This window comes from Pithys albifrons, chromosome 11 (assembly GCF_047495875.1).
Source record: "Pithys albifrons albifrons isolate INPA30051 chromosome 11, PitAlb_v1, whole genome shotgun sequence".
NCBI lineage: Eukaryota > Metazoa > Chordata > Aves > Passeriformes > Thamnophilidae > Pithys > Pithys albifrons.
Window position 1 is genome coordinate 16,120,136 of NC_092468.1, and position 24,056 is coordinate 16,144,191.

The 24,056-nt window shown below is 45.4% G+C and overlaps 1 protein-coding gene across 11 annotated transcripts in view; it reads right to left on the reverse strand.

The window, feature by feature from the left end:
• Positions 1-24,056, reverse strand: part of LPP (LIM domain containing preferred translocation partner in lipoma) — a 425,132-nt gene that overhangs the window by 280,547 nt on the left and 120,529 nt on the right. The window contains exon 1 of one of the 11 annotated variants that reach the window (XM_071566776.1): positions 6,917-7,000. The exons of the other annotated variants lie outside the window; for them this stretch is intronic. The gene's annotated coding sequence lies outside the window, so the exon portion shown is untranslated. Of the gene's footprint in view, positions 1-6,916; positions 7,001-24,056 lie in introns of those variants that run through there. 11 annotated transcript variants of the gene reach the window in all.

A 24,056-nucleotide genomic window follows, 5' to 3' on the forward strand; every position in this document is an offset into this window, starting at 1 on the left:
CTGCTTCTGCTGGAAAGACCCACAAAAAGATGTTTTGACAACAGCAGAGACCTAGTATAGGAAAACAGAGGTAAAGAGGTACAAGTCAGAGAGGACTTGAGGTAGCAGGTATAATGCTTTTCAGAGTTCAAATTATTCAGCAAGGTCAACACCAAGCATGTATTTATCTCCAGGCCTGTCTGTGTGCCAGACTAACTGCACCAATAGCGCTGAGCTGAAGGTAGCACTTTACCCACACTGGATCTCTGCAGCAGAGAGCATCCTCATTAGCAACAGGTGGAGGGGACACCTAAGAAGGATGTCATTGTCCTGAACAGCAGCAGGCCTCAGCCCTTCTCCTCCAGCCAGGATGTGCAGCACATGCCCATTGCACGGAACACTGGTCCCATACATCCCCATCGCAACAACACTGGTCCTGCTTCTTGAGGAATGCCAGAGCCAGTGTATCACCAGTGCCACATGTGGGCACCACTGCATGTCAGGGGAAAGCACAGGGCTGATTCTACATGCAATGCAAGGAACAGACTTTTCAGTATACTTAAACACACCAGGCCAGCCCACAAAGCAGAGGCTGAGGAGTACAGGACAGCCTGAAGGATTTCATGACAGAGAGGGACCTGCTGCCAAGAGGAGGCAGCCATGGTGGCCAGGGCATACAGGAGAACATCCCCCTATGGCAGCAGTGGTGATTAACCAACACAGATAAAGACCTCCAGTGCTTGAAATGAAGCACAAGGAAACGGCACAGAAAGGACAAATGCCAAGTGGCGATAAAGAGAGCCAGGGCTGTTGTTCAAATAAGATTTTTTTTTTTTTGCCTAGGTTACTTGGTGTTAAAAAGTTTCCACATGCAGGGACATCCTGTTCACTGTATTAAATTAAAGGGATGATTCAAGAGGGAACAGCTTTCGGTAGGCAGGGGGGGAAATATCAATTTCAGGTTGCTATGGACAACTAGGCTGTCTCCTGTAAAACAGAATCGGATTCAGTTCTACGAACCTGAACACTAAACATTCCCTCAAATACAACACATACACACTTACTAAATTAATGAATAAAATACAGACTTGTGTCATCTCCCAGGCTTTTTAGCTGAATGAAGAACATGCTCAAACCTGCTAATTACTGCAAAATACAGGACTGGAGTTTGGCTCAGCAGTGGCTTTCTGACTGCCAGTCCAACACCAGCCACTGCCTTAGCTATTTAATGGCCAAATAAACCAGAGTAGTGCCCAAATTCACCTTGCTCTGGGCCCTTTCATGTACTCTGGGCTTGCAGAGGGACCTAAAACTATGATCTGCTAATTCAGGCTCCTGCAGAACTCAGCTAGAAGGGACAGGAAAAGTTCAGCCTCAGGCCCTCAGGCATGTCCTAGCTGATACTGGACAGAGGCAGTTTAACCTGCCCATGCTCCTTGAATAGTCTGATTACAAACAACTCCACCTGAGCAGCTGACTTGTGGTCACAGCTGCCAGGAGGAGCCTCACATGGAGGGACCACTGGGGACAACACAGTGGCTGTATTTGAACAGGTATCCTCTTCCCATACCTAGTATTGGAATCATTTCAAACAGTTTTAAGCGTCATCCCCGCTCCCTGCAGAAAGAAAAGATGTCTGGGCACACTGCATGCATGGACATCACCTCCACTCCTCTGGGACCTTTTTGTCCAGCACTCCATCCATCAACAGCCCAAAGCAATGCACTCAGACCCCCCTACAAAGCACAGATCCTTCAGTCCTCACACTGCTGGGAGCCTCACCACTGCTCTGTGCCAGGCAGTCTTCAGGTGCCACAGGAAACTGGGAGCTTATGAGAGACATTTAAGAAAGCAGAGGCATAATTTGGCAAAGATCAGAGTCACTGACCAGGAGCAACACCAGGCTTTCTGTGGGTTAGAAGTTTTTTTGGTTGTTTTGGTTTGGTTTGGTTTTTTGTTGTTGTTTTGGGTTTTTTTGTTGTTGTTTTGTTTTTTTTTTAAAAAGGGGGAAATCAAGGCAGGGAGAGTTGATGTTCTGTGAAATAAGGGAATCATAGAATGGTTTGGGCTGGAAGTGACCTTAAAGACCATCTAATTCCAACCTCCCCTGCCATGGGCAGGAACACCTCCCACTAGAAACAGGTTGCTCAGAATCAGGCAAGGAACAACTCTGCTCCATGTGTGCAAGCACCCACTGCAGCACAGACTCCAGCAACACTCCGGGCTGGAACCACACAGCCAGTCTGTTCATGTGGTCACACTGATCTCAGTATCAGCTGGGAAGTGTCCTTCTGAATGACTGATGGAGGCAGAGGACAGATATCAGGCCACCACAGCAGCCTGCTGAGAAAATGAAGGCTAAGAGATGGATGCTGAACTCCAAACCCCTGATCAGGGAATCTGAAGCAGAGATGAGGCATTGGATTCTGTAACCTCCCCAAGAGCTGTTAAGAAATCAAATAAATCCATCCAGAACAATCTCTCCATCAATGCAAGAGGAAACATCCCAATCCCATGACAGTGTAAGTCTTAATTTTATGGAGCAGTTGATGATTTTCCAATGAAATGTACCATCAAAATATAAGATTTTATTAGCAAAATCAATGATGTGTGCAGAGACAGTCCCTCATGTGTCTTAAAAAAAATGAAAAGAATCTATGATTAAACCTGACAGCAATAAAAATCATTGTGCAATTATTACAGCTGTTTTACAGGATTCTCTAATAACGACAGCCCATACTTCTGATAAGACAACTTAAGGCAGTACCACAAAAAAAATATATAAAAGAAACAGAAGCACAGCATTCCCCTATACTTAGAAGGTGTAAACATGGTGCCTGCTTTGTGTTTATTGAATTACATTTTTTTCACAAGAAAAAATTCTGGAAACAAAACCACCCCAACCTTTACAGAAATATCTGTCAGTTGCCTGTCTCTCTCTCCTTCTCCACCAGATCCAGTGCTTAATGACATTCAAAAAGCAATCAGTGAAAACTTATTCACATTTAAATGTAACAGAAATGGAAGCAAGATAGAGAAGCTGTGACCTTTCAGCATCCATAAAACTCAGGATTGTCCTTAACCATGCACACAGGTCAGATATCTGCAACATCCAAGAGCCTTCTGTAAGCAATACACTCACTGGGGACACAGGAGTGGATTCCTGACACCCATTTCTCCCACCAGGCTCACTGGTTTCCCACGATAATACCCACAGTGTCCAATCTGCAGCCAGGGCTCTGTGGCCACTTGAGTGCAGCTGCCCTCCAACGTTTGATACAGCAGCAACTGTGGAGCTGGGTGGCTGGGGGAGTTGGATCTCCCCATCTTCAGAAGAAAGCCAGATGTGCACAGGAACTTAAGTGCGTGTCCAGGACCCCAAGCACTCACTATCCTCACCTCCCACAGGATGTTATGAGCATACCCAATTCTACCAGCTTGCCAGTCTCCTGTTCTCAACTGGCAGAGCCATCATCCATATCCATACCACCATAAAGAACTCAGATAGTCAAAACATCAAAGCACCCCAAATCTAACACTCACCAAGCCCAGTGTCCAACTTTTTGTGGAGCTCTGGCCAGTGCATAAGGAACACCATTAAGTCCCATTTATAGCATAATGGTCAAGAACGCACTGATGTGAAATGGTGCCAAAGAACAACACCTTGCAGTTCTACCCCAAACATTTTGCCTAACACCCATAGCTACCTATTCATAAGGTCCACTCTCTACTCCATCTGCCTGGAAACAATCTTCAGAAGCATGTGGGGATGGATGAGTAGAGAGTAACAAAAATATTCAACAGATGTTTCCATTAGGATAGATTTGCCATTCATTTCTCTTTCTTTTGCCATCAAACTCCTTTATTACCCTCACTGTATATAATTTACAGTGCTTGTTGCAAAGTACAGTCACGAAGAACAGAGACAGCAAACACTTGATAATGTAGAAGTTCAAACAGCTGAGCCATACATGACCTGCAAGCAGATTGTTGCTATTTCCTTGTATGTATAAAAGGGCTTTGCCTTCATGCAATGCTGGAACTTGTCATCATGAAACACCATTCTATTACAACATGGCCCAGAGGAGCTACTATTTTGGGTCCTAATAACGTGCTTGGGTTTACAGGAAAGCAAGAAGGCAAGTAGGATGGAACAACCCAGCTGTCAAGTAGAGAAACAGATGGGATCTTCACAAAGCTTCACAGATTGCTTAAGTCAAGTGCTGTCACAGCCTATCCTCAAGATGGGAAAGCACGGTGCAGGAGCTAGATGAAAGGAGCTTGTGAAATTAAGTAGCATCATCACCTCCATAAGGCCTGTGAAGACACAATAGGGAACTGCTTTCCAGGCACTCTGATCCCAAAGCAGTAAAACATGACTCAAAGTTGTCAGGTTGCTTTTTCCCTTGCTAGAAATGTCTTTTGGCTATGTGACAATTGCCCAGTTCTCCCACCTGCTTGGACCCCATGCAAGACAGAGCATCCATGAAAGCACAAGTTGTATCTGTGGTCTTGGGAAAGCTCTGCCTTTGGAAATAAGCAAACAGGGCTGGCTGAAGCTGAAGCTGTCCCTGTTAACATGGCCTCAGATGCTGCCTGGCAGCACTGTGATTCACCCTGCTGCGTTTTCCAGTCCACAATTTGGCTTCCAAACAATTGAGGGAACAACAACACCTGCCACATCAGTTCAGTTCCATGTCATTGCAGAAGGTGCCTTTGCACACCATGAATCAGTGGTAGACCAGGAGAGGTGACAGACTGGCCCAACCTTCCTTATTCGAGCTCTCAAGAGGGTGCTACACCCAAGCTAACAAATCAGTGGTTTGGAAACCCGGGCCCATGTCTCATAGATAGAGGACCTGTGCTTTGTAGTTCCAGTCTGAGCCCAGATCAGAGCACCTCGAGTGGAGCTGGCCACTCACACCCATAGTTATTCAAGCAACAAAGGCTGAAGCCAGATTATGAATGAAGCAACAGGATCACTTGCCTTATCTACCCTCCTCCTCCCACTAACTGGAAGATGCTATTCAGGGAAAATATTATTTAAAGGCGGAGGCTAACGATGAATCAGATTGATTTTTAGATGAAGTAAATAGATGTAATTGCAGTCTACCTGCTTGCAGTTTGCCAAGTCAGAGTGAGTTTCAGGACAACCTGGCCTCCTCTCCCCTTTCTCATCCCAGACCCTGTGCCTCCTCTGTACCCCACCAAAGAAATTAAAAACTCTTACAGAAAAGAAATTCCTTTACACAAGACAATTCAGTGTTGCTCGGAGCCAGCTCAGTGCTGGCCTCTCTCTCCCTGCTAAACAGTACAGAGCCTGCATTCATGGATGTGCAGACGGTCCACTTTCCAGGGAAAAGAAAATTCCGAGTTTGCAGCTGGGAGGAATGCATCGTATGTCTGGTATTCACGCTGCGCCCTCTTTTCCTCTTCCTTTTTTTGGCCTTATAAGGAACTGAGCACAGCAGGCTGGGCCAGGGAGCACAGCACTGCATGCTCAGCATCATTAGCCTTCCGACTTTGTTTGTCTTTACTGGAAATCCAATAAATCCATCTAGGAAAAAGCTAGTGCATACGCCATGGAGTGTCAGGCTCAGATATCACAGTCCTGAGATGCAGGATAAAAAGAGGAGCAAGCTGAACGAGACCAGCCCAGCAAGTGTTCCTGCAGAGCTGCAAGCACATGTACAATGCACAGGTAATAATTTCCCTTCATTACATTGCAGGGAAGAGGGGTGATAACTCAAAACCCAGATACTATTGCAGCTCCAGTCAAAAGGGTTGTTTCTCAGGTTTGCAGCACATAGGTTATACCTGTAGAGGAAATAAGTGCAATCTGGCCTTCAGTGCATGCAGCTGGGGCTGCATGTGCCCTTAGCCACAGAGAAATGCATCCTCTCTAACACACACAGGTTATAAACAGGAGTGTGGGACTGAACATTAGAGATGTAAATTGCTGGGAATTTTTCCTAGAGTCCTGACAATCTCTAAGTTCAAGTCTATTGCAGCAATTTCAGCAGCAGAATGGGATTTCCATATCCCCAATGCAATTACATTACATTCTAAAAAATAAAACCTTTTTGCCATTATTGCTTCTTCTATAAACAACAGACTATTCCTGTGGGCACTCAGGGCACTGCAGGAGCAGAAAGGAGAGGAGAAGACACACACACCACACTACCTGCCCTCTGTGGAGACTGATGGGTGCTGCCCCATGGGACGACAACACCAACCATCAGAGCCCCTCATGCTTGGCCCCAGGACCACAGGGTGGGGTAGAAGCTCACAAGCAACCCAAACCCACACAACCATCCTGTACTGTCCTCCCATTTCTGCCAAGCACATCAAGATCCATCTCTTCCCCAGCAGTAGTACCTTTGGACTGCATTTCCTCATTGCCACCCTCTCTTTGGAGCCCCTGCAGCCGCCTGTTCCCAACCCTCCACCTGCACAGAGCTGCCTGCACAAGGGGACGGGAAGGACAGTGGCCAGAAAACTCTTCGTGATATCCAAACCAGTCTTCAGCCTTTACCTGTTGTATCCCAGACGGGAGTCAGGGATGCTCAGAAGCACTGAGTGAAGTGACTTGGATGAAGACACACAGATGAAACTCAACTGGGAGAAGGGAAAAGTTTCTAGCCTCATTAATAACAGCCTGAAATTAAAAGCAGAGCTTGTAGTACAGCTGCAATTTCAGCTCCGCTGCAGCTTATGTTAACAGTGTGGCTTTATTATGGTCAGGGATTAAAAGCAGCTTCAACAACTAAAGGAGGGAAAAGAAAAAAAAATATGACAGAACAAAAGAACAACCACTAACAAAAATCAGTAAAACAAAAAATTCCTGCAGGCTGGAATGATTAGCATGAGTGAATGCTTCCTTCCCTGCTGCCAATAGGCCCACACATGTCCCCTGACAAGTGTATCTGTCCCTTACCTTTGGGAAACCACCCAGTGCTCTGTGGCTCAGCACCAGCCATTGTCAGTCTCCCCAGGGATGTCATCTCCGGCCCCAGAGGAGGTGCTCTGCAACCACCCTGCTCTAAGCAGACAGCCTGGAAACCTTCCTCACTCTTGCTGTCTAAATGCTACAGCATTAGGAACAATAAGAAAAAAGTCTTGCAATAAATGACAGGTATTCCTCAGGAGGCACTTGTCCTCAATGAGCAGCCAGAGAAGCTGGAGGGAAGAGAGGTGGGGAGGATCAGCAGACCCAGCCAGCCACTCACAAGAGAGAGAAGCATACCTGTGGCTCCTTAGAGGTGAGCTGGTTGCCTAAGGGTTACTGAAGGCAGTCACCCTGCATGCCCCAGCACCTGCCCACAGCAGTCCTTACACCAGCCTTGATCAGCTGCCAGTGGGAAGCCTCAGTATGTCATGTCACAAGGAAACAATCAATGCCTTTGAGGGCTTGGCCAATAATGCTGAGATAGAACCCATTCTTTCCTCTTTATAAGAATTAAAAGCAATATATGGAGGAGAAAGATGAAAACTATCTCCCTTATCCTCTTTCAGTATCTTTCTGGTAAGAATATTCCTTGGAGACATCACCTTTAGGGGAATCACCTATGTTCACTGCAAAGCTAGTGAGGACCAGAAGTCCCTTAAGGGCCAAAAATATCACACACCAAGTTCACACTTGCTTTTTCTCAACAGTGTTTCTGCTGTCTGCCCTCAGAGGTTTGTAACCCAGTTGACCAGAAATTCTGGAGTTGAGATTTCTTTTACTCCTTTTATTTCACTAATAAAACAGTACCTTTGCCTCTGAACAACAAAACATAGTGAAAACAGTCACAGCACTGCAAGAAGGCAAAAGTTTTCTCTCAGCCAGATACAGCCACACCTACAGCTCTTTCACCACTGCAGAAGGTTCAGGCTTCAAAATCAACCCAAACCCAGGCCATCAACCAAACCCACTGTTTTTGCACTATGTGGATATTCACACAAGAACCACGGGATATTTGCAGATATATGCTCTGGGCAAATTCCTGCAGCTACCACAACACTGCAATGCCCCAGAGTCAACCTCCCAACACAGCTGTGGTCACTTCACCCAAGACAACAGATCCACATTCCTACAGTGTTTCCCATGGGGACACGCTGGACAAGTTTGGTCTTCATGGCTACTGCAAACCAGCAGTAGAATCAATGCTAGGAACACCCAACAGATCGGAGCCCCATTGTTGCTCTGGGACAGATGCAGAATCATTTTCCATAAGGGATCAAAGTCACATCGCTGTCAAGGGAACTATTAGTTGACAGAAAAAGTTTTTGCCATTTTCAGAGATACAGCAGTGGATTCAAGAAAATTCTCACTGCAATGAAGGATGACAATGCCCAGCCAATCCATTGTTATGTGACAATGCAAGTGTCAAGACATCTGCCTTCAAAATCTGGCTGAAAGCATTTTACACTGTTTGCTTTCATGAATTCAGAAACTCCAAGCCAGGCTGTGCAAACCCTCTGCAATTCCCTTCACTGTCGGGTATGAAGTTCTTCAACAGAACTGTTCTTGAAGCCATGTCTGCAAAAATATCACAGTCATGGTGGCAAGACTCCAGCAGCCACACAGCTGTCTGCACCATGCCCAGGGCTGGTTTGGTACCATGCAAAAACCAAAACCTCCTTTCTTTTTACCAAGAAGTCTCCAGTATTTCAAACTATCAAACCCCACAATACACTTTCTCAAACACCAGAGCACTTTCTAAATACCAAGGTAACTGCAACCAAAAGTCACCGTGGCTTAACAAGTTTGGGTGAAGTGACTTCTCGGTGGTTTCAGTTAAAGGGCTTTGCGTCGCCTTTTCAGCAGGCTGGGAGAACACGTGGCCGTGGCAACAGCCACTGTTCAGCTGTGAGAACAAACCACCTCTCTGCAGTCTCAGAGTCCCACCATGGAAAGCACTATCCCCACTTTGCAGACAGAAGAAATGCAATCTTTCATGAACTACAATAGCTCTAGAATTTCCATCAGAGAGCTATTGGAATTTATTGGGTTAAACATGCTAATATATTGAAACCACCAAGGACTTAAACTTTGTGTCATAACACACCTATAATAAACTATTTTACTGCATTTCCAGAGAAGGAAATCTAGGAACCTATAGCAGGCTTGGATTGTCAGAGAGACAAAGTACTAAAGTCAAGGAAAGAACTCTGGCTTGCCCCATTTTCCAGCCTATCACAGACATATGGCCCCAGGAACCCAAGGCCTTCCTCATTAAATGAGGAACCAATCACCCTTCTAGAGTGACACCACAAGCTTTAGTTTTTGTTCCCATTTTAGCGTGTGCAAGCCATGAGGCACTAGGGGTACCTGTGAGCTGCTGCTTCTCAAAGAGGTGACCAACAGACATTCCTGAACAACAACTCTCAGTAGTTCAAAGCTGGATCCTGACAGTTTCTGCCAATTTCCTTGGTTTCCAACAGAGAGTGTATGGTCCTCCTTCTAGACCGACAAGTCGAATTCTGCACTAAAAACATAATGGAGACCTGTTGCAAAGGAATATGAGTGGTACAGCTAGGAGATGTCAGCATTGCACAAACAAGCCTTCAGCACCACATCATACAAGGAGCTGAAAGCCCTGAGATCCTGCCCTCCTATTGCTAAAGTACCACTTCTATTAATGGCACTTTGAATGGATTTTAAACATTTGCTGAGAACCTTCCTCAGTAAAAGGAGGTCGTCCAGGCACATTCACAGGGGCAAACCTCCTTTTCAGGGCAATCTGAAGGTGGAAGGTTTTGCTTGAGCCAAGACCGGAGAGGGGACTTGGTTGGAAAAAGCACCCAGTGTCACTGCTGGTCTTGGCAAGGTTGGATTTACTACAAGCAAGGCCTAGAAAGAAGATCTGCCTAGTCTGGAGGCCAGAAGTCCAAATGGCAAGCCAAAAAGTAACTCATTCCCTTTCCTAACAAACTGTGTTTGCAGCTGGAAGTCACTTGGCAGCTTTCCTACCAGACGATGCTGCAGGTCAAGACAAGGGTTTATTCCCGGCCAGGCCAAGCAGGGACATGAAACACAAGAGCAGACAATGGTTTGCAAACAGGACCTGGAACACCAGGAGAACTGCATCTGCTGGGCTGTCCTCAGACAGCGAGGGACACTGCTGGGCTAGGGCTGATGGGCTCCAGGAAGCACCAACCTGCCTGAGAGCAAGGATGGGGTAAGTACCAAGGCACATGCAGGAGTAGCCAAGGCAAGTCTTCAGGCACCCAGCTGCACCACACCAGCCTCACAAACACCTTTAGTTTCTTGTTTCTGTGAAAATCAAACACAATGGCATTCTATAAGAAAAATGTCACTTAAACTTGTTATTAAAGGTAATTTCCTCTCCCACTCCTTTTCATTAGCAACACTTAAGTATTCATCAAATGATGCTGTTACTTCCAGGCAAAATGTTAGATTTCTCACAAAGAACCTATATATTAGCACCATTTATTGTTATAACCATAAAAAGTTCTACCAAAAATCAATTCAGAAGCACAGTGTCCCATCCAACTGAATAGGAATTTATCTTAAATAAACCTCATACACAGGGAAACCCATAAGTGCTTCTGGAACAATGCTCTTATGAGGAAAAGATGCAGCAGTAACCACAATACATTTCCCTTCTAGGCAGTAGCTTTTCACTTAAATTTTATACAATGTACCTGCTTATTATTCTTATTACACGATATTCCATTCAATTCTATGCTGCAAGCATCCCACACATCACAAAGAGACTTCAGAAAGGAAAAAAAAACTCACAACATTAAAGGAAAGCAATCTATATAGCAGCACATTACACTGCACCAATTTCAAGCAGGCTCCCATTCTGATCACACCAGATGGCATTTTGACTCCAATAGTATCCTTCAGTGAAACATCCCTGTTACAGTATTATTCTTGCTACATGGAGTCCTTTTGAATTGAATGGTACAAGTTCTCTTAGTCATTTCAAAAAGAACTGTGTTGCTCAGAGCGCTTTAGCTTTTCACATCATCCTTTCCAATAACTTGCAAAGCAGTAAGGCCAAACCAGGCCATTCTTTAAGACAAGAATTTAAAATAAATAAATCACCACTTTCCTTGGGAAGAAACTACAGAACAGGGCTGTGAATCCCAACTCAAGAGAGCCTTATGTGTCTTTTCAGATCTAGGCCAATTCAGAAAATCACTTAAGCACACGATTAACTGTAATATGCGCTTAAGTTGCTTTGACTTCCGTAGGACTTAAGCATATACTTACGTGCTTTCCTGTACCAAAATACTCTCTTAAACCAGATCCTGTTTTGTAGGGCTGCTGCATATATACACCACACATGTGCAGTTCATGCCCTCAGGAAAGCTCTGGCTTCCCAACCTACCTGCAAACCAAGCTGCCCGAATTTTGTGCCTACCTACTGATCAAAATGTTTCATCCAAAGCTTTAAAAAACCACCTTGAGGTCTGGAAGTATCTCAGGGACTTTATGAAGGCTCAGCTCACAGTTTTAGCCTTGGTAAGGGATGCTAAGGCTGAAGAGAGACACTACAACACACTGGAGTTGCAGATGTTTTCAAGAGAAGAAAATCCTCTTAGATGCAGCTCCATCTGCTCCAGATCCCACTGTGAACCAGCCCTGTGCTGTGTATGCATAGCAGAAACACGGAGGACCTTTCACTGGTCCCTTCTGAGCCACCACTTTTCCTGGTGCAGTTATGCCTCAAAATACCACAAAGTTTTGTCCACATGTACAAAGACATACAGACTCACAACCAAGAAGTCTCTCAGCATCAAACAGGACACTGGCTTTCAACACTTCTCCATGCTACCCATGAGGAAGACAGCAATTTTCTCCCAGCCCTCCACTATGCTACTTCACTGGGCATGGGTGACCACTAAACTTCTTCGTCATTTCTGGTCTTCTGTGGCCCAGGAGGACAGCAATAGAAAGGAGATAACAGAAGATCAGGTGTAACTTCACTGGCATTCCTTTCCTCCCAGGATGCTCCATGCCAAACCCAGAACTGTCTTTGATTCCCAGTTCACTGTGCCATGGAGAAGGGTTATGGCATGGTGCTGCAGTCAACCACCCACAAAGGACCACACTTACTGGCCCACATTATGCTCAAGGGGACCACCGTGCAGCCTGCCATATCCCCCCACCATGGCAGGTAGTGCAGTGTTGTCTCACATAGGCAACCACAGAGCCAAGAGCAAGGAAGGATGCAAAAAGTGACAGAGAACACTCTTTAGGCCTTCCCAGCAAGGTGGGCTGAAGGACTACAGCAATGAACAAAAGGCATCTGAACCAGCCCTGTCACCAAGGAGCTCTCATGTTTCAAAACAGAACCTAAGCCAAAAATATTCCTTTGCCCAATCCCTCCCCTCACCACCTACTTTATTGGTATTAGAGTTAATTGCAAGCACATTGTTCCTACAGCTTCTCTGATAGAAAAGAACTCCTGCTACGTAGGGGCTTGGTTTTCCCATTTTGCCCATTCTCAAGGCAATGCAATCAATTATTATTATATATGTTGACTTTGCAAACAACTAAAGCATCCATGCTGAGTGCCTGCACAAGGCCATGCTGTTTCTCAGTGTGATCTGAAACAGCCAAGATAATAAAATCCCACAAAGAACAGAGTTTCTAATGGAAAAATTGATGTGTCAGATATTGACACTGATGATTACTGTGCTAGCCTGGGGCAGAGCCCAAGCTCCTCCAGGTCAGAGGGCTCACCCTTCCCTACTCCTCAATGACAGTCTAGCTGCTCCCACACCAACTCACCAGTCAGGTAACTTGCCTGGTTGGTGGCAAGAAGAGGGATGCACACTATCCTCTCCAAGGCCTGACTCTTCCCCTGCATTAATCATAACTGTTCCAGTGACTACCCCACCTGGATAAGGGATCAACAAGATCTCTAGTGCTGAAGATGGCATGAGAAAACAAATGGTTCACAATAAGACATCAGGTTTTGGATTCCACTAGTCCAATGGCTCAACACAACTCTCCACTTGGTGAAGCCTCCACTGAACAAAACTCAACTTTATTCAGCAGTGCAAGACTATCATATTTTACCTCTTGAAATACCTCTCTTTCTTATAGATGCCACCAGTGAAAATATTATGATGAGAAATCTCTGTAGATTGAAGATATCAAGGTCTTAAGATTGAACCCTTTGCCAGGAAGGGATCAGGACAGCAAACCCCACACTACCAGCACACCTACAACTTTGTGCCTGAGATTGGTGTCCGATTTAAACCCACACTGGCCTTTTTAAACTACTTCTCTCCAACATGGTGAAAAAATCTCCATGAGCAACCTGATCTGTCAGCTTTGTGCCCAAAGCCAAGACCAAAGGTGCTGCTTACCAGGGAAGCAGCGAGGAGGGCACCAAGCAGTATTGTTCCCTACTGCAACAGAACTTCAGAGCTTTTCTCCCTGCTCTGGGACCTCCAGCACCCAGTGCAAGGGGATGCTGCACCTCCAGTGGCATGCAGACTCACAAAGCTGGGGAGAAGTCTCAATGTGCACTCCCACACAGAGGTGTGAGGGGGTTTGAGCTGAAGAGTCTCTGTGCAAGTCTTGCATTGAATACAAGATGTACAGAAATGCTGAGCCTTGTTCCAGTCGAAGGCCAAAGGCCTATCTTCCCCTCTCAAAACACAGGGATGTCAAAATATCTGCTGATCAGACAAATTACAGAAACAGAGACCACACAGTGACTGCAGGGAGGAGAGCCACTGCTGCAAGCCTGCCCCAGGGAAGTGCAGCATCCCAAAATATAAAACTAAACACCCTCCAAAAGTGAAAAGAAAACAGAAAAGTTTACAGCCTGTTATTTAAACATGGATTTCTATTAAAGAAACCCACCAGGGGCCTGCCTCCCCCCTCCCTCAGCCCCTGCAGGGAAACACATAATCTTCCTCCAAAGGTGACAACAGATCAAATAAGAACAGGAGTGACAAAGAAGCAGGAAGAGGGGAGTTGGAGGATACTGAAACTTCCTGCTTCAAAGCAACAAACTCTGTCTACGATCAAGTTCTTTTGGGTATCAACAAAGGGTAAGACTTGAGAAAAACACAGTTTCAGGATCTACACACTGAGTCTCTTCTCCACCTTTTCAGTATGTTAAAAAAATAATTTCAAGACCCCAGTGGTTTCTTTCTCTCATGGTTGCTGTGGAAAAGTCTTCTAGAAACCATGGTAGAAATTCAATACTTTGAAACACAAACATGATTGCACACATATATTTAACATGAAGCAAAATTGAAAAAATGTTTTTCCCCAAATTATAGTGTGAAATTCTAATAGAAGGGAATATATTTCTTTGAAGCCAGCGCTCTCCTTTCAAGCTGATCTTCAGTCACCTGAATCACATGCACAAGACCACCAACAGGATGCAATTTCCATCTCCAAAGCTCTGGTCTTACAGGATTTATTGTTTAAGCTGTGAGAGAGGGAAGCACATTACATACTGCTGATGGTGCATTTGCACATGTGAACAAAGATGAGGGTGAGGTGAGATTAGGACAAGCTCAGAATTAGCTCAGTGGGTTATTTATTCCCTGACAGCACAGATTAAAAGGGCTGACTGTCCCTTTGGCCTCACAAGCACTCATGTGAGTTATCAAGCACGTTTTATTCCGGAAGAAAGGGGAGGAGTAGTATCTCCATGTAAATATCTCACTGAACAGCTGGAGTATTCAATGAACAGCACTTTGCTTGTGACTAGCATGACACCTCCCAAGGTCCCAAAATACCTTACTTTCTAAGCCTCAGTGGGGTGGGTGGGCTGGATCAATCCCAGCTGAGGGGCAAATGTGCTGAGTCAGCAGGATCAACTTCCCAGCCCAGGATCTCATGATCCTCAAACAGGGCCAGCCTTGCCCAGTTTGTTCCAGTTTAGCTGCAACATACACAATTGATGCCTCCCAGTCCCAACCCAGTGCAGACAAGAGTCTTGCTCACACCCTGTCCTACAGGACCAGACTTCACTGAGGGCTCTCAAGGCATTTAGTAGCAGATTCAGTAGTAAAAACCAGACCGCCTCATTCCTACTGACCCATTCTCACCATAACATATTTCTCATTTCCGAGCAACTGGCTGTTCTCTCTCAGTCCTGGTTAATATTATTTGTGTTTTAATGCTTTCTAGGAACCATTCCAGCTTTACATCACAACAAATACCACCGGGTAGTGGAAACACTTAATCTGCCTGGCCTTGTTTTCAGTACTTCACTTTAGGAAATGGTCCAAGCAGTCAGAGAAACAGCAGTGCCTGCCCCACAGCCAGAGCCCTCCCCACATACACTTAGCCCCATTGAGGATGTGGCTTGTAAGTTTGAAGGTGGCTTTCATCAAGGCTGAATTCTGGAGCTCCTCCAGAAATCCTCCAAGGAGTGTGAACAAGCTAAATAAAGAGAAACCCACAAAAGCTTGAGATCAAAGGACTCTCTGGGTTCTTTTTCTTTACAGATACATCGGGTATTTCCCATTTTCTTCCTCTTGGTCTCACCAGGAGCAAGTCTTTCTACAGCCATCATTGCCAGAGTGAGTGCTGCACTACAGGTGAGCAACTGTACAAAATCCAGGAGAAGGCCTTTGTCACCACCTCATGCTCAGAGCTTGCACTGAAGTGCTCGCTGGCACCTCAAAACTTCCTTTCTGAGCCACTTCTTTACAGGTCATTACTCCCACCAAGATTTTAAATCTCACTTGTCCCTTCCTTCCCATCCTCAGTTCCAACTCATGAAACTCATCTTTAGAGCAGCCAAGATGACCTTCAGGTCTGCCTCCTACCAGAGGAAGAGCTTTTCACCCACAGCAATGTTTTGTTCCAGTACAGGTTGGTTATGTAAGACTTTTTGGCGTGATGTTTCCCTTTTCAGCATACAGCCTGCTCAGGTCAGGAGGAAGAAGGTAGGAAAGGTGAGCACATATCAGGCACATCCCCCATGGATGTCTGGGTGCAAGTATGCTCTGAAGCTCAAACCAGACCACAGTCAAATGCATCTGTCTGCACAGAGTGGCTTTATCTTTGCACCAGTTTGAGTCAGAATAACTCACTTTATCTTCTTTCAAACAAGAAGCTGTTTTCTTACTGAGCAGGGCTGTAACCAGATCAACAGAGACTTACAAGTCAGCTCCTTGTCTGCAATTCCACCTCTCATTTGCAGTTTGGGCATTACTTATTGTCACAAAAAGGAGTCAAAAGAAAACAAAAAAAAAAAAGAGAGAACCTCATCAAGGATATCTATCTGCTTTTTGGGACAGGCAAGACAAGTTCACAGGAGGTATATTCACCGTCACCAGTCTGCCCTGGGGAGGGAAGATGTGGGGGGAGAGGACTCTGTTACAACACATTAATTATTTACCCACAGATTTTCTCAGGAACTCACAACCCACACCCAGCATCTCAGGAGCATGTCTGCAGAGTGGAGGCAATGAGGAAATTGGGGAGGGAGGGGGAGGTGACACCTTAAGGCAGCAGGAAAGCATAAAGAGCTTGAAGCCAGAGATTATCAGCCAGACAATTACACAGTCATGCAGCTGAGAGGAGGGTAAATAAGGAAGGCTGAACATTATTAGATTCCCAAAATACAGAAAATACAGACAACAGGCACAACTGACTACGGGAATTACATTAAAATACAGATTACACAGCTTCCTCCAGCATTAAAAAAAGAAATGCTAAAGAAACTTAATGTACCCCTTCCCAGCAAACCATACAGTAATGTGGAGCAGCAGAGAGGATCTGAGCTTCCACACCTGGAAGTCTACCATCAACTTCTTCTCAGGGAAAACTCAGTTTATCTCCCACCACCAAGAAACAAAACTTGCACATGATTTTTAGTCAATATTGTGGTTTTCAGGAGAGAGGGGGCTTTGCGTTGTATTATTTTTCTTAAACTAAACTGAAACTAAAAAGCTTCAAAGTTCAGATTCTGGAAAGGCCTGTGGGTTTTATGGAGGTCACGTCTTCCTTTTAAATTTTTCCCCCATGCAAAACACTTCTCATTTTCCACCCAAGCACTAATTTTGAACCCTGCACAGTTTGAACCTCTGCTCCACCAGTGATGGTTGGAAGCACTTTGACAGACTTCCACCACCCCTGGAAGTGTCCAAGGCCAGACTGGATGAGGCTCTGAGCAGTCTGGTCCAGAGGAAGGTGTCCCTGCCCATAGCATGGACTCAAACCATTTAAAGATTTGCAACGCTCTCCTTCCAGACTCCAAATTAATCTTCTGCTCACATTAGCTTTTCTTTTTTCCCATCAAATTGACATTGCTCTTCCTCTTATATATTACTAATCGGTGGATGAAATCAGGACATTTGAGTTTTGGGAAGAAGAACAATTTACACTGTCTTGTTTCCACAACACAACCACTGACTGTGCCACATCCAGCCCCAGATGTTGCTCACCTCCACTCCTTCCTGGGCCACTGCCAATCTCAAGCATTGTTTTTCTGCAGATTCTACAATCCCACCCACCACACAATGTAGTAAATTCTTGCTTTGAGTTTTTGGTTGGTTGACATTTTTCAAACCAGATGACTTTTTCCACTTTAAGTGTTAACAAGAGTGTGTGGGGTGGGCAGAAGCAGTGAGGAAACCAATCAGTTAATCTTTCTCCTCTACTCTAAAGCAACACTGCCCTTACTCTCTTAGACAGCAGCAGGACTTTTCAAACATATTTCTTCACCAAAAAGTTTAAATATTGCAGAGAAATTGTCTGCTAAGATGACTGACCTATGCACTCTCTCTTTTCTACCACTTGTCAATTAGAAACAGCTGTTCTCTTTTGTATTTTACCAAGTTTCTTCACACTGGATACCATGTCCCTCTGCAACTAAATGCCCCAAGGGGCAGAGCAGCTCAGGCATCAGGAACATACACCAGACAAATCCTTGAAAGCCACTCCAGACTAATACACAGAAATCAGGAGTGCAAGGTTTAGGATTGAAGTTTTTAACTTTAAAAAGTTCCTTGTGTTGTTCACAAAAGTCAGCCACAAAGCCAATGAAAGTACCAGCACTTGGAGATTATTGTGCCACATCACCTCCTCAACCTTCTGGAGCATCAGAAAGTGTTTGACACAAGACAAAAGCAATTTTTGTCTCCTTCCAGCCACGACAATGATGAGTTACTACTTTTAGCCCAGTTCATCTTCCGGCTCGAGCACAAACCACACAGTGCTTGGTCCTGTCAGATAAGAGCACCTCATGTTTGCCAAGACAAGCAGTGGGGAAGGTGAACTTCTCTACATTATACAAGAGAGGGAAACCCACAGCTCTTGATTTTGATGCATGGAGCAGCTTTAACCACAGAGACCACTTCAAAAGACAGTCAGGACAGAAAGCAACTGCTTGGACACTGGGAGAAAAGGAAGGAAGGAGTACCACCTTATATCCAAACTGACTTCTGGCAGGGAGAAATGAAGGGGTTGTTATAACATCCATCTCTTACACCTAGATGCAATAGTGCCTGTTTTCCTCCCTCTTCAGGAGCTCTCTTCCTAGTCATAGAAGTTTCTAAAGAGGCACTGTTTTCTCTCCTAGTTTACATCATTATTTTAAGCACCCACCAGCAAGACCAGCTTTAGCCTTCTCCTTCAGTCCTGCTCTGCCCCTTTCCAAAAGGGAGAAAAAAGGTGGGGAGCACTTTGGAGGTGCCACACTGCTTGTGCACAATGAGTGACAAGACCTGCTGCAGCTTCTAGGTGTGGCAGAGGGAAGAGGAAGCTTTGCCACTGATCCAACCCATTCCTCATGTGAATGCCAACACGTGAGCAGGCAACTAGCCCAGTTACAGATCTTGCACCCTTTGGCTGCTGCACCTTCTCCTGGGAAACATGAGACGAGGGATGCAAACATGTTACTAAAGAAGTAATGGTACCTGGGTAACACCACACTAAAGGGGTGCCATGAGGGGTTACACAGCATTGTGGGAAAGCAAAACACAACCTCAACATTGCCCCACTGCCCCAGCAGTGTGTAGGGACAGGCTGCTCCACAAGTCCAAGTTCTGCTGAAGGCCATCAGCTCCAGTGCCGCCTGCTACCCTGGCCAGCAGCTGCACAAGGGTTTCTCACCATCCAAGAGGCCCAAGACTGCTGGCAATGTCACACTGCCCACCCTGAAAGGCAACACTGATATCTACTCCTGTTTTCCATTAGCTAAGCGAAACAGCTTAAATATTATCCAGCACTGCCAGCCCTTGTGATGGGTAAATGCTTTTGCGATCAGGGGGACATCTTTATTTAAATGGCATCTGTATGGCGGGTGAAACATCAGATTCATCACCCAATTCATTTGTGTCAAACTCTTATGCAACCAGAGCAAGCATGCCCCATCACTCACCCAGCCTGCTCATACAAAAGGACCATCTGCCAAGCATGCTGACCCCCCTATTAAAATCAGCATCATCCAGCTTTTTATAGAAAACAGCTGATCTCTTAAGGACTCTCTGCTACCATAAAATGAATTGCAAAAATTTCAGGGTCAGCCACATGACTTGTGATATACCCACCCAGGTAGGAACCTACTTCAGAAAACTCAGAAAACACGCCCAATGCAAATCACTTTATTTATGGAAGAACAGAGCTTGTCTTCCCTCCATGTTTTATCTTACTCCACCTTCCAAAATAGCCTGAACTTAGTCAAAAAAGGCATGTTCATTTTGGAATGAAGCTGCATGCACACAAAGTGCTCACAGAAGAGCTGTGGCAGAACAACTTGTTCCTCAATAGCTATTCTAAACCACGTCTCAGTAACAGATCCAGAGTACATCTCTGTAAACGAGACGTTGTGTTGATCCAACAACCTGGTTAAAGTGGTGGGTAGAAGCTTAGAACTTTTACAACAGCGTGAGCTCCCACTGACAATTCTCTTGAACTAAGGGCACACTGACCCAAGAAAAAGTAGACATCATTCACTCCTTTTCTAGAGACCTGCTTTGCATCTGCAAATGTTCAGAAGTCATCAGTCCATCCTCAGAGTAGGAAGCTTAAAAACCAATACAGTAAAAACCTGTGCATTTAAAATTTACTTCCTGCTTCAGAAAAAGAAGTCCTTTTTCCAAAACTTTCTTATACAATCACAAGGCCCAGAACTTTAAGTTTATTTTAAATCAAAGACTAGATATTAAAGGAGATTACAGACTTAAGGCAGCAGAGGCCATAAAAGCCTTTATGTATCTCAGAGATTACAACAAAACCTCAATCAACAGAAATCACTGAACATCTTGAACATTATAGCTAAGACACTGAATATCTCAAAATTCCATTTTGCTTGTTATTATTGTTTGTGATTGCAAGGTCCCAGATCAAAAAGTGCTTTAGAAAAATGACATTTATCTTTGCTGCTTTCACACAGTCTGAACTCTGACTTTCTGAAGGGAGGAAATTTCTTGAAATACAGTGTTAGTACTTTTCTGATTTTTTCCCCACCATTCAAAATTTCACTCAGCATTACAAGCACCAGTTAATGCAATGACTTTCCACATGCTCTGTTCCACTATCAGGCTCTCAGTATCCAGAACTCTGGCATGATGAGAAAATCTTCAGGAAGAGACACTGAAACAAAATAAACTGCAGAATTTTTCCCCTAAAAGGTTTCACAGGCTTACGGTTTTATACAAGAGCTTGTTTTTACAAACTGTATATTCAGGATCCAGTTTAAATTGGTGTCTTGTTTCAGCCACTCTCCCTAGAACATGCACTTACTTCCTTTACAGACACGTGAATTTGTTCGCTGTGGCCAACTCATACCACATCCCTACTGGATACATATGCATATACATACATGCATGTGCTGTCCCATCTGGAGCTGGCTGTGACCCACACAGGCTCATTCAACCAGGAGGAGGGTTCCTAAAGCATTATCTACACCCAAAGTGGTTTCGTGTTACTGGGCTGAAAGGAAACAAGAGAGACATCCTGTTTATAGGCTGTAGAGCCCAATGGATAAACAAGTGCACCTCAGTTAAATGAAGAGTGGGGGGTGGGGGGAAAATAAATAGAAGAGTAGAAAGAGAGACTTAGCGGGTATGAGGATAACGAAACACCATCTGGCCTGGATGCCTGGCAGCAAGACCCAAGGCTGCAGCAGCCCCATGTGCTGCAGGGCTGCAGAATGTACAGAATGTGCCAACACACCAGGACTGTCAGCTCCGCCGACCCCACCATGGCTGGACCCTGCTCGTCTTTCATCCCAATGCTGGGCCACTTCCTGGCACCCAGTGAAGCGACACCGGAGATATTTTTCCACGCCCCTCCTCTCTGCTCTCCCAACGCACACCCACACCACCAAAGCTTTCTATGTATTTTGTGTTTCATCTCCCGGCTGGGCCACACCAGGATGCTCAGGGTTTTTGCGGGGCCAGAGCAGGAAGGGCAGTGAGCAAGGTCAGGGCTTGTTGCAGTCATGCCTCTCTGTTTGCCATGTGGGGAAGCTGAATAGCCTTCCCTCAGCTTCTGCTGATGGCCACAGGCAGAAGTGGACCCTGGGCTGGATGGACACAGTCTGAACTAACCCAGCATCACTGCTGGAGGCCCCATCCTCAGCTACAGCAGGGAGGAGACACCCCCGAGACATGTCCCTCCCACACCTCCCCTGTCAGGAAATCACTGAAAGTCCATCTCTAGGTTAGAAGGAGGTACCAGGTTTATTCTCATTTGAACTGTCACTTGTGTATATTACCCCAGCATGAGTGAGTGGGTCTGAGCCAGAATTGTGAGAAGGATGCAAGAAACAGGAGATCTCCACAAAAATCCTACAAACATCCCTCTGCATCTGACATTGTTCAGGCCATCATTAAAACAATAAAAAACCCCCTTGAGGTTCTACCTTCATCCAGACCCAACAGCCCCTTGTGCCTCCAGCAAGTGCAAACCCACATTACTCTTCTGCTCTTGGGCTGCCCTTGACCAGGAAGCAGAAACGCTCTGGCCATTCAACACCGGCCAAGGCACCAGTGTCGTGGCAATGGTGACTCACAAGGCCAGTTCCGCGGAGCTCCAGGCTATCTCCAGCCTCTACAGCAAACCCGCCTCAAATAACTCCATAACTCTGCAAAGAGCTGGCAGACATGGATGTCTGATCACTGTTGACAACAGCATACCAAGACACAGGAAAATGGGGCAGGCAACACGGCACAACTGATGAGCTCAGACAATTAAGATGCACCACAGGGATTCTTCCTACCTGGACTATCTACATATGAAGTTTCTAATCCCATTTTCCACAGCTTTGCTGCTCCACTGATCATTTTTCCCTTCACCAGTGAACATGGCAATGAACCTACATCCAAAGCCTCCACCCTCACCCAATACAGAAGGAAAAGTTGTGGCTCCTCTTCTTTCAGTTACAGGACAAGCATCCCATGCCAGCTCCAAGAGGAAGATATGAACAGAGCACTGACACCTTGATACCTTGCAGAGTAACTCAATATAAGAGACTTAGGTCAAGGTTCAGGTGTGACTTCGCATATTTCTGTTGCTTTTCTTTTTTTGCTGCCTTATTTTCTCTACAAGTCCAGGAACTCTCTGCAATAGAGGAACAAACCTCAACATGTTTTCCAGACCTTCCAGTCAAAAAGACTCCACCCAAACTCAGTCCTAAGCATAAGCAATGGAGAATTACCCCTGCATGTACAAGCAGAGTTTGCTGGTGATGCCAGCATTCACCCTCAGTGCTTCCATCACAACATGGCTGGCACAGCCAATGCTTCACAGCCAGCACAAAAACACCACAACTCTGCAAGGACACACAAAAATAGGACTTGCTCACACTCTGACAGGTCCTGGGGATGAGGTAGTACTGCCACTTCCTCAGCTGATGAACCTGAGAGCTAGTCCAAAAAGAAAGCCCTGAGCAAGTAATTTCTCACTTGTTTCCTACCCTACTCTTCATCTCGTGCAAGAGAGATGGCTCTGACTCATACCAGGTTTCCGCAGGGCCTGACACAACAGGTCGACAGACTCGCTTTGAAATAAAACAATGGCAAGTAGGAGGTGACTACGTCTTGGCCAAGAAGGACCCAAATTCAAAATAGCCCTCAGAGACACAACTCTCAGATAAAAAAAAAATTATGAACTCCTTTCTCATCAGCTCTTTGTAGTCCTGATGCCTTTATTTTTGCCTTCCTTCCAGCTGGAAAGAAAGTTCATTGAGAATGAAAGCTAGTGACTTGCAGGGAGGAATGACAGATGCTGCCTGCCTGCATGTGTGAAAAACTCTGACAGGCAGAAAGAACACACCTCACATGTCTTGTGGTGGCAGTGAAGTAATAAATATTCTAATAGACTACTAAGACTCATAGTAATAATGTTGTGCTCCCTTTGCAGAAGCCACTCCCCACACCAGATGACATCTGCCATGGTATAGATGTTCCTGGAACAGGGGGTTATTTTTAAATCTCTCAATGTGGCACAAAACTGTGAGTGTATCAGCCAAAATACCAGACATCATAGAGTTTATATATAGCCTTGCACATACCGTCTATAGATGGGAACACAGACAGATACATGGTATCTAGCAGCATTACAAACAGACATTCTTCTGCTGGTCTTGAGTACTTGAGAAGAAACTTCCCAGCCAGCTCTCCGCCCATGTCATCCTGCCCCATGCAGCTCTACATCGACTTCTGTTCCTCAAGTGTGTTAAGTGCTGCACCTCAATTCTCAAAGATCATCAAAAGCCTGTCCCTCCCCTTCCCACGTGTCCCCTCTGGCACTGGGCACTGCAGTGTGGGTGACAGGGTCTCCCCACACCTCTGAACACCATTCTGTACACAAACTTTCCAAAACCCACGGGGCCCAAAACCTTTTCTTTGCCAAGACAGCTCTTGGGAAGGGGTTAGATCTTCAAGGCAGCCCAGTTCACTCAGGGTCACCTCTGTCTGATATGTACAAACTCTAGACATGCTTCCTATCAGAGGCAGGAACTCAGACCTGTTAATAGGAAAAGAATTTGCACGGTCCAAACCAGAAATAAGTCCCTGTGGAACACCAGTAGTCACTTCCCAAGAACTCTACTGGCATCCAAATTATTGCAGGGGAAAAACAAAAATGTTTTTAAGAAGTGGCTTCAGTTAGTACCGATACATTC